Genomic DNA, 10412 nt, shown 5'->3' on the forward strand with positions numbered 1-10412 from the left:
TTACATGCTCCTGCGAAGTCATGCTGTGGCATTCACTGGCTGAAGACATCTTTGGTATGCTGAAGGGTCGTCGGGGAGAGTGTGGCGAATTATGAATGCCCTGTGGAGCTCATAAGCCACAAAAGAGTACTTTTTGAGTCGTGCATATTGTGCAGATATTCACCAGTTCGCATAGACCAAGGACAGGTGAGCTTAAAGTATGTTCAAATATTTTCATATCTCAAATTGTTTAACAAGAAAAGATTACCAGGGCTTCCGCTGTAAAAAAGACATTCTACTTTCGTGGAACGAATCAGACATTGTTCAATATTTTCTCGTGCTCCGTGGGTAAAGCAAGGCATAAATTTATTCTCTGATATTTTTGTACTGTTTATTTTCTAGGCAATAGGGTGAAGATAGACCTAAAACAGTGGTAGAAGGAATGAATATGGCCATTTTAATTGTATTTGGACCCCTTCTTGGAAGTGTATCATCAGAAGGCAACACATTAAAGCTGTTGCACGGGATGAAATCATTGCATTCTACAAGTAAGTACGCTCTGCCATTTTTGGGTATTTCATGGCGCGTTTTTAGGTAGTTTCTTTATAACTAATGGTTTGAAACTTCTTTTCAGTGACAGCTTGGCCTGTGTCTCAAGGTGACAGTAGGAGCTTTTCGGAACACGTTAGCGTAACTTTCCTGGAAGGGCACTTTGAGACGGCCCTGGCAGAAACACCCGGGTCTTAATTTTGGTTGGGTAAGCTGGCATTTTGTTTTTGTGAGACTCAATTTCTGGGTCTGTTCGTCCTAATAAAATCTCACTGTTAAGAAGTTATCGTGAACGCCAATATTGGCCATTGTGTTCACATTCCGCCTATTACGGATGCTCCAACAGTGGCAAAAAAACACTACTTTGTATTTAAGTTTTGTAAATATTTAGCTTTCACACCTTGAGAGTTGTTGCTGTGATTTGCCAGCACCACGGACACGCCCGACGTGGTTGCTGCTACAACAATACGGTGGCAACTGACGATTTAAATTTCCCGCTTGTAATACGCCCGTAGCACCAATAATACTCCCAAATACAGGCGTAGCATGAGTAATGCTTGCATTGGACTTTGACAGGTGGTTAAATAAGGGGTAATTTTTTTAAGGGAATTGTTTAGAGCACAGAAAGTGACGTCTGCAAGAAAATGTGCTAGAGCTGTGATTTATAAGAAAATTGTGCAACAGCCTAGTTCAGCATCAGTCAGCTCAACTTCTGGCTCATACCACTACGCACCATGGAGGAATATACATCGAGAGGGAAATATTTTAGGTGGAAATAATTCCACAAAACATTTCTGCCACAGTGCGCTATTTATGCTTTCCTATGACTGGCCGTTTATTTCTTTGCGGTAGAAACATCGTTTAGCTGTAAGTTATAATAAGCCACCCTCACTACAGCATTCTTGGGAGCACATTATACAGTACAGAGAACATTTTTTTGCAGAGAGAAGGTGTGTAAAATATAATGCCGAAAGGTGATTATAGTAATTATTATTTGATTAATAAACGAAACCACTCAAGGATAAAAAAACCTTATATTCAGGATACCGAGGCAGCAAAGTTGGATACTTTCCAGAGCCAGGGCAATTTTGTTGATTGTCTGTGGTGATATTGTTTAGCGCACTTTCGCCTTTAGCAGCACTCCAAGAAAAACCCAAGAAATCACTGATTTTAAATCAATTACTGTGTTATGAAAGGGACTAAGCACCTCACTCATTTAAAGCAACCATGTAACAAAATTTTCTTGTTTCCTTGAAGGTACATGAGGTGAGCAGTAAGTCTTCTCGAGGCCCGGTTATTCTGAGAGAAGCGACTGGCGGCATCAATATTGCCCTCAAGAAACACATGACGGATTCGCCGCCTGCATTGTCACTTCAGGATGTGGTCATCCTCTTCGCCGCATATGTCATCTTTTTCATCGTGTCATCATGTTCATATGGTTGTGTGCCTTTGGAGAGTTCTTGGGACTTTTGCAGGGAGTTCTTGGAAAGCATGAGAAGTTTGACTGTGGCGTGGTGTCATTTAAGTTGGAGTCTCTGTTGAAATACTTGAAGTGTTCAGCTCTACTTGGAATTTTAAATTATTGGTAGAGGTTAAAGTATCTCTTGAAAGGCATGAAGGAGGTCAGATGAAAGGCATGAAGGGGGTTAAATCAGATGAAGAGGTTTAAGTTACTAGCACATGCAAGTTTAATTCTAACTGAACACTGAAGTCGTGCCTTATTCTTCATCATTGGCACAATGCGCAGGCTGCCTTTGAATCTATAGTGGGTGTTAATGTAGTTCATGTCACCGCATTGTAACGTCCTTTATTATTCAAGTGTAGCTCATGAGATTTTTTTTCATGGCAGTGCTGCTGCTGATGCAAAAGTGGCAGTGATTATTTACGCAGATGGCTTCTGCCTTCATTGATAAATTTTAGTACCAGATGTGAGCTGACACCCATGACCTAGAAGAATTGAAAATGTGCGTATTTGGCTTGAACAAGTTTTCTTCTTTGAACAAAGCTGCATTTCTTGCTTTGCAGAAGCAGGGCTTTAGTCACAATTACACTGATAGCAAGACGGGAGGGTTTGTATAGCACGTAACTGTGAATTTCACCTAAAGTAAAATGTTGAGGCTGGAAAAAATGCTTTCAAGTCTCCCCTAGTAAAACTGGTCACCTGTATGATTCAAAGCTGGCTTGTTTGCTTCTTAAGGATGTCTGACTTGTTCCCGCTTGAATTGATGACGTATATAATTAGTCTACTTGTTAAATTATAATATGTGTAACATGCTTCCAGCTACCTGGTTTGCAAAATTATATAACATTCACGCTGGCTTTTGTGAGATTTCTTGGGATTAATTATTTTAAACAACTACAAATTGTTTGGGCAAGTAACGTGCCTTAAGTCAAAGGCCTTTTCAGGACGCTCATAAAGGCTGTTTTGGCTACAAATAGCTTGATTTTACACTTACGTGTGGTGTCAGGAAACTGTACTATCTTTAATATTTATGTTTTAATGGTGGAATACTGCCACATGTGACCTCTCGTGTCAAAATGTTTTATCGTTAATCTTGGCTCGAACGTTGTTTTCCTAAACTCTTGCACTGCAGTGTTGTAGGTTTGTGATACAATCGTGTATGACTTGTTTTCAGGCCTTTAATAGCAAACTGCATTTTCCCAAACAGTTATGCGTAAACATAGTATGGCAAGCGCAATGAGTCATTCCGCCTTTGAATTACCTTGGTTTATCTGATAAGACAGCATATTTGATGCTCTATGTTGTATAATGTCTGTGTCTGTGCTGCGGTAGACGCACACGTCTATTTATTTGTTAAGCAGTTGCCCCTAATACCGTCTTTATTAACCATGTTTTTGAGTAAAAGTGAATATGTGAAAATACCACTTTGAGGCTGGTGTTTTCGTTATGGTATTTATTCTTTGTACGTTAGTCATTTTCTGTGCAATTTAAAAGAGACAGCTATTCAAATCTGAAATGTATGCATACTAAAACCCAATAAAGTTGTATAGTATATTGAAAAGCAGTGTATGAGTCATAATAGTTGGTTTCGTGCGTATTTTAATGCAAGTATATTGTTTCTTTTACATGCAGCTGAAACCCAGCACGAATTCCGCGGGTGAAGCCAAAGACTGTGTGCCGCTCTAGGTGCCTCAGACCAACTTTTATATAGAACTGTGCTCCGATAGGCAACTGTTGGGAACTGTCAGGGACCACACTGCTGCGGTGGTTTCTGCTTTTCAATTGTTGGTATCACTGCGGGTCATATATCAAGGCTGTGTTAAAATGGTGCGTGCGGTTTCCTGCTGATACCAATGCATCCGCCAGCCTGGCATATGACCTCGGTGTATACCGACAGGAAAGCAGAAATATTGGAAAAGTGGAGTCCCTTATACTGCTTTTTAATGTCTATAAGAACACCGTTTTATATAAACAGCTGGCCTGAAGGTACCTGGAACGGCGCACCGGATAAGTTCCATAATAATTTTACATGGATCAATGTTCCAGTAACTTAAACTACCCTTTTATTTGGAACAGTGATCCGCATACTTTTATTTGCAACACCGATCCACATAATTTAGTGTCAAAAATATGTGGTGCACTGTTCCACTTAATTTTCAGGATATGTGGAACACGGTTCCAAATATATAACTGGAACCTTTTTGCAAAAAAGTTCCAGTTACTAAGTGGATCTTACGTGGAACCAGATTAAGAGTGTAGTAACTAGTAAGGTTCGAGGAACCAAGAAACCACACTCAGACTAATACAGACAAACACGTTTCCAGATCCAGTCAGGATGCATCTGTTATTTCCTACACAATTCGACGCACGATGTAAAATCTGTACTATACCTGGCACTCTACGACACATAATATGGGAGTGTGTCAAGAACCCAGACCTGCCAGCCCCTTTTTCCTTCCCCTACCCCGGAGCAGTGGGAGATAACTGCTGTCCAGCTCCCTCCCTCAAGATCAACTTCTGCTGGTCGAGAGAGCCAGTAGAGCAGGGACGGCACATGGTTACCTGAAATGAGGAACCACCCCACCTTAGTTCAATAAAAAAGTTTGTTCTCTGTCTCTCTCTCTTCACGTTTTCGTACCTATTTTCGGGGCGTTTTGTTGTGAATAGATTACCGTTGTTGGAAAACCGCGCCTCGGCTTTTAGTGGCGCTGAAGAAAAGCGATGCAAAACCCGGTATTCATTTCAATAAGCGTCGTGTTTTTTTCCAAAGACAAAGCAAAAGGGCACTGCACGGGCTGCGTGCTGCAGGTACATATCTTCTTCATCGTCCTCTTCCTTGCGTGGCTCATTCGAACCACGTGACAGTTTAACGCGAGGTTCAAATACAATTTACAACATCCTCCGTGCTCGAAAAAGTTCACTCACCCAACTCAAACGCGTGCAACAGCTGTACCGGCACACACTTCGCGCTAGAGATGGCACTTTCCACGCATTGTCTGCCCATTATACTCAAACTGTTCACGCAGTTTGGCAAGAGTGTACTCCACTATGAATCATGCGCCGGTGCACGCTGTTGGTGATGAGGTACGCGCAGAAATGGTGGGCGGGTAGCAAGGTCGAGCACGTCACGTCTTCTGCATTCACATTTTCAAGACGCTTCTTGATCCTCTGGATACATCCACTGCCCTATAAATATGCTAGTCATAGATGTAGTGGGCCTTCTGTTCGTCTGGCGGTCTTTTGATCGCGAAAAGGTGAACTTTTTTTTACAATTCTAAGAAGGTGGGCCCTTAGACGTCCTACGAGCTGCGCACTCCTACAGAACTTGTGCGGTGAGCCGTGAAAAATTATGCGAAGTCTTGTTGCAAACGTTTCACTGATGACCTATTTGTGTGGCATATAGCACAGATGCTCAAGATGAAATGGTTCACTTTCCACGGTTCCATTATACTCATCCTCGGAATTTTGCTTCTTAGTTTTGTCCTAGGCTCTGATAGGTTCGTCGTTTGACAAGAGACGCCTGACGAGTCCCCGAAGCCTTGACAGGGCTACTTTCGGATTGTCAGCCGTGTGAATGAAAGGCGATTTCCAAGCTAATGTTTCTTCATAGCGCCCAGAGGGAACTACTGCAGTGCTCTGGAGTTTCTCGCCGACATTTGAATCATGCTACGACATTCCAGTGGTGTCGAGATCCCAAGATCTTTGCAATTGGAAGTTGACCCCGTCGCTTTCATGGGAGTTTATTCGAAGAACGCATAGCTGCGTACGAAGACTTCGCGATCACCAGAATATGCAGTCCCCTCGTGTTAAATTCCACCGTGTCCAAAAGCTTGCGCAAACCAGGCACGTTGCTAGCTGAGCTGACAGATTTGAGCATTCGGAAATTACTAGTAATTTGTGCTCGATAATTTTAACATTCCCAAACCGTCGCTTGAAAATTTCGAGCGCATCACAATAGCAGGAGTTGGTCACCTGAATTACAGCAACGGCTTGCGCAGCAGATCCGTCCAGCAGGAAGGTCAAGTAGTGGAAGCGATCAGCGTTGGACAGTTTCGTGTTCTCGTGCACTGAATGCCGAAACATCTTCCAAAAGTGCTGCCATTTGGTCACTGCGGCGTCAAACCGAAGAAGCTCCAACTTCGGAAGCCTCGCTCCGAAGTCACGTCGAGGAAGTTAGTGTGCGCTGGGTGCTCTCTCTGAAGAAACAGTGTCAGTGGCTGAAGGTGGAAACGAAGACGGAGGCGTTGAAGTGGTAAGCAGCACGTCAATTTGGTGCTCGAGCAACGACAACGTGCTGTTCGTGGCGTCGTCGCACTGCATGACCACGTCGTTGTCGTCCGCCGCTAGGTCGTCGGTCAGGTGTGCTTCTACTTCGTTGTTCAGGGCTCGAAGTTCCAAGTTACGGGCACACGCAGGCGGCCGTGCAGGATTCGAAGTCCCGAAAGCTCGAACTGATCAGACTGGAGCACCAGTTTTACTTCATTCATGATCCTCGTGCTCATGGCTCTTCGTGAGGACCGCATGTGCTTCGCTCGTTTAATGCCGGCCCAGCTCGAAGTGAAGCTCACCGCCGCCGGGAAAAAAAGGAATACTAAAGCGCTAAGTTGGGCGAGTTGGTTACGTACTAAGGAATTCATCGTACTAGCTAACATTAAGACAGGGACGAAGCTAAAGAGAAGACGAACCACACGTTATAACTTCAACTTAGTTTATGCCACATAAACAGGAAAACACCAATAGGCACGTGATATTTGAAGGGGTTATCATAAAAACACAGTGAAAACACTATCGCTCATATTACAGGCCACATTACAGCGCCGGCCAATATCACCAGGCACAAATTAAACCCACACGTGTGAACAGCCTTCATCCATCGTCCATAAATAAGGCCCGTGCCACTGGCTGGATTCCCTGGTCGTAGGCACGTGTGGGAAAACCGCGCCTCGTGTTTTAGTGGCGCCGAAGAAAAGAGACGCAGAACACGGAATCCATTTCAATGAGCGTCATGTTCTTTTCTAAAGATAAAGTAAAAGGGCACTGCACGTGCTGCGTGCTGCACGTACATATCTTCTTGATCGTCCTCTTCCTTGCGTGGTTCATTCGAACCACGGGACAGTTTAGCGCGAGGTTCAAATACAATTTACAACAACTTTCACTCCAATTTTGGACCTGGGAATACGCGAGGCATGTAGGCTTAGCTCGGAATGCCTGCGTCGCAGGCCATCATAGCCTCGGCGATGGAATTCGACATCAAGACGTCGGAGTAACCCCAAACGACTCAAGGAAATGCCGAGATATAGAACTAAAGAAGACGACGAGGACAGTCAGAGGACTGTTCAACGATCGTGCAAAAGAGCCCGTAGTAGAAAACCGGAGATCCAACGCACGTAAAGAAATACACCGTTACGCTGCACCCGGAAGACAACATATTCCCCTAAACGGCATCGCAAAAATAAACGGCATCGCCAAGACCTGAAAGCTCCCAACCCTTAGCTCAATGAGCAGACTTCAATGAAACTTGAAGGGGTCCTGCAAGGCGTTTTGAGTACACTAAATGAACATGTGCAGTCCTTAGGTTGGGTGGTCAACGTCATCTGTGCCAAATATAACATTTCAAAGTACAGCGGAAAGCTCCTAGTTTCGTTGCAAAATTTGTCGCCCTGTTCCCACCCATTTCTGCGCGTATTTTGACACTGTAATTTCAACGCATGTACGTCACAGATTCCCCCATGGGCGTCACGAAGCAGAGGTACTGCCATCGGACGGCTTTTTCCTCGCACATCCGGCGAAGAGAAGCGCGTCTGCTCAGCATCAGCGGGTCGCGGCGGCCCCTTTGCGGCACGCGTACGCGCTATTGTGTTCGCCTATATTTACGTCTTCCACACTATTGCCACGCTTTCGTTAAGGCGCGCTTACACTAGGATGACACGACGAAGGCAGAAAGGTGACACCGACTTCGTAGTTGGCCGATTGCATTGTCCCACGACACCAACGACAAAAACGCGTCGGCAGATCAAAAGTTCGCGTAGTGTGACTGCCTGGCTGAGCGAAGACGCCGACAAAACCATCGGCGGACGGGTAAACGGGAATCAATCGATCGAAAAGCGAAAGCTGCGCACCGATGCCGTAATGAATGAGGGTCTGTATTGATATTTTATAGAGAGTAATAAACTTAGTAAGGTGCATGAATTCCATACAACTAAACAGTAGCGCTGAAGCGATTCGCATTTTGGCTTACAACGCTTCGGCCGTGCGCTACGATGACTTCGTTGCCCCGGAACTGCAAACTGCATATGGGTATGCGAGTGGCCCGCGTGTCGAAAATATGAGGTCAGTTAAGACAGTGGAGTTACGGAAGGTAATTTATGTAATAAAGAATCAATATAGGCCACATTTATTAGCGTAATGCGCAAAACAAAAGTACGGCAATCACTATTGGCAGGGAGATGTTCGAGTGGTGCCCCGGGCTCCTGACGTCAGCTTTGGGACTCGCACCGCTTTCGTCTGCTACACTACGCTTGGGAGGGCGTCGGTGCCTGCGCTAGAAAACGCCTGTTTTGGTGATTTAGTGCATTCAAAAGCGTATTTTGAGATATTCAGTTATTTTGCCAGCTTCGAACACCTTTGAATAATGACACCTCCGGGTAAAAGTCTACCTAGCAACGCCACTGATTATGCCGCCATGCTCAGGCAAGGTCGTTGCTTCTTGAAGAAAGCACATGAGAAGCCGCGTTTACTATACCGGAGCATGCTGGCTCCCTGCCGGTCCACCGGAAGCAGCGGCCATTTTGACGACTGCCCTTCCGTTTGCGCCGAAATATCCTGAGAGGCTCGTTTTTTAACTCAGCTCACAGACGAGCTTTTACCGACAGGAATCTCCTCATCTGTGGAATATACTATAGCGTGGAATATACTTTGGCACTTTATCGATTTCGCCAAGAGTAAATCAGAACAGTGCAGCAGTCTGGAAAAAGTTGTTTACACGGGCAATAAGGCTGATGAACACAAGACAATCCAAGAGAAGCAAGCTAGGTACACAGCCAAATGCCCCTACAAGAAGCATGCAGACTATGAAGGAGCAGTAATGAAAAAATGAACCAACCATTCACCATAGAAGATCTCATAGCAGCCCTACAAGGACTAAAGCCGAACTCGTCGCCAGACCTAGACGGGATCACTAATAAAATGCTGGGCAACCTCGCAGACGAAGAGTGCGGGCTCTTACTCAACTACTTGAACGAGTGCTGGCACAACGCGACGCTGCCCAAGCAATGGAAGAAGGCGCTAGTGCGGCTCATACCTATGCCCAGAAAGGCACTTCGTGTGGAGAACCTAAGACCGATCTCCCTTACATCCTGGCTCGGAAAGCTCCTCGAACACATGGTTCTCAATAAGATTAACAACCGCACGGAAGACAACGAGCTCTATCCACACTCTATGGTAAGCTTCAGGGCCGGTTTTTTAACCCAAGACGTCATGCTGCCACTTCAGCACCAGATCGTCAACAACGATGACAAGACCGCCACTGACGCCCGCGTGATAGTCACGCTTGATCTAACCAAAGCGTTCCAAAGACTCAAACATGATGCAATTATCCGCACTATCGAGAAATTGCACGTAGGGAAGAAGACCTAAAACTATATCAGGGAATTTCTGTACGCCAGAACGACACAGCTCAAGGTGGGACCCCATGAATCGCCCGAAATCTTAACGGAAAGTATCGGAACTCCACAAGGATCAGTAATTTCACCATTCCAATCTAACGCCCGCAAGGTCGACCTCGACAACAAATTGCAAATCATAGATAAAGTGCATCACACCATTACGGCGACGATGTCACTTTGTGGGCAGCTGGGGCTAGAGACGGAGACGTACAAGATCGCCTTCAATTAGCGGGGGACGCTGTAGAGCGACACGCCAAAAGACTAGGCCTTTCTGTTACCCGAAAAAGTCTATAGAACAATCGTACACGCACATAAGACCAGGCCGAAAGCCCAAAGATACCCCACAAAATCACAGCATAACGCTGCGAGTAAGTGAAACCCCAATCCCCCCCGTGATCGGACGTGGGAAAAGTAGCAACAGACAATCCATCATTGACTAGAGCCGAGTGTTAGCGCTAGGGTACAAGAGGTTGCAGGAAATAAAGCTGGGCACAAAAATGATACAAATAGCCTTGAAGGCAACGACAAGCGGCTTAACTTGCCCTGTTCAAGTTCAATCCGCGCAAATTCAGAAACGTGCGAAGCCAGAGCAACTAATGGGAAGCGTGAGCAGTCACCGCTGATATGAGGTAAGACAAAAGGAGTAAGTACGCAGCCAAAGTTTGGGTCACAACGAAATAAATCGCTTTATAAAAACAAAAACAGTTAAAGCCAATTTCAACAAAACCGACAGAAAACGAAAAAAAAACGATGAGCTA

The sequence above is a fragment of the Haemaphysalis longicornis genome, unplaced genomic scaffold, assembly GCF_048455015.1.
Source record: "Haemaphysalis longicornis isolate Haplotype H1 unplaced genomic scaffold, Haemaphysalis longicornis Haplotype H1 scaffold_1, whole genome shotgun sequence".
NCBI lineage: Eukaryota > Metazoa > Arthropoda > Arachnida > Ixodida > Ixodidae > Haemaphysalis > Haemaphysalis longicornis.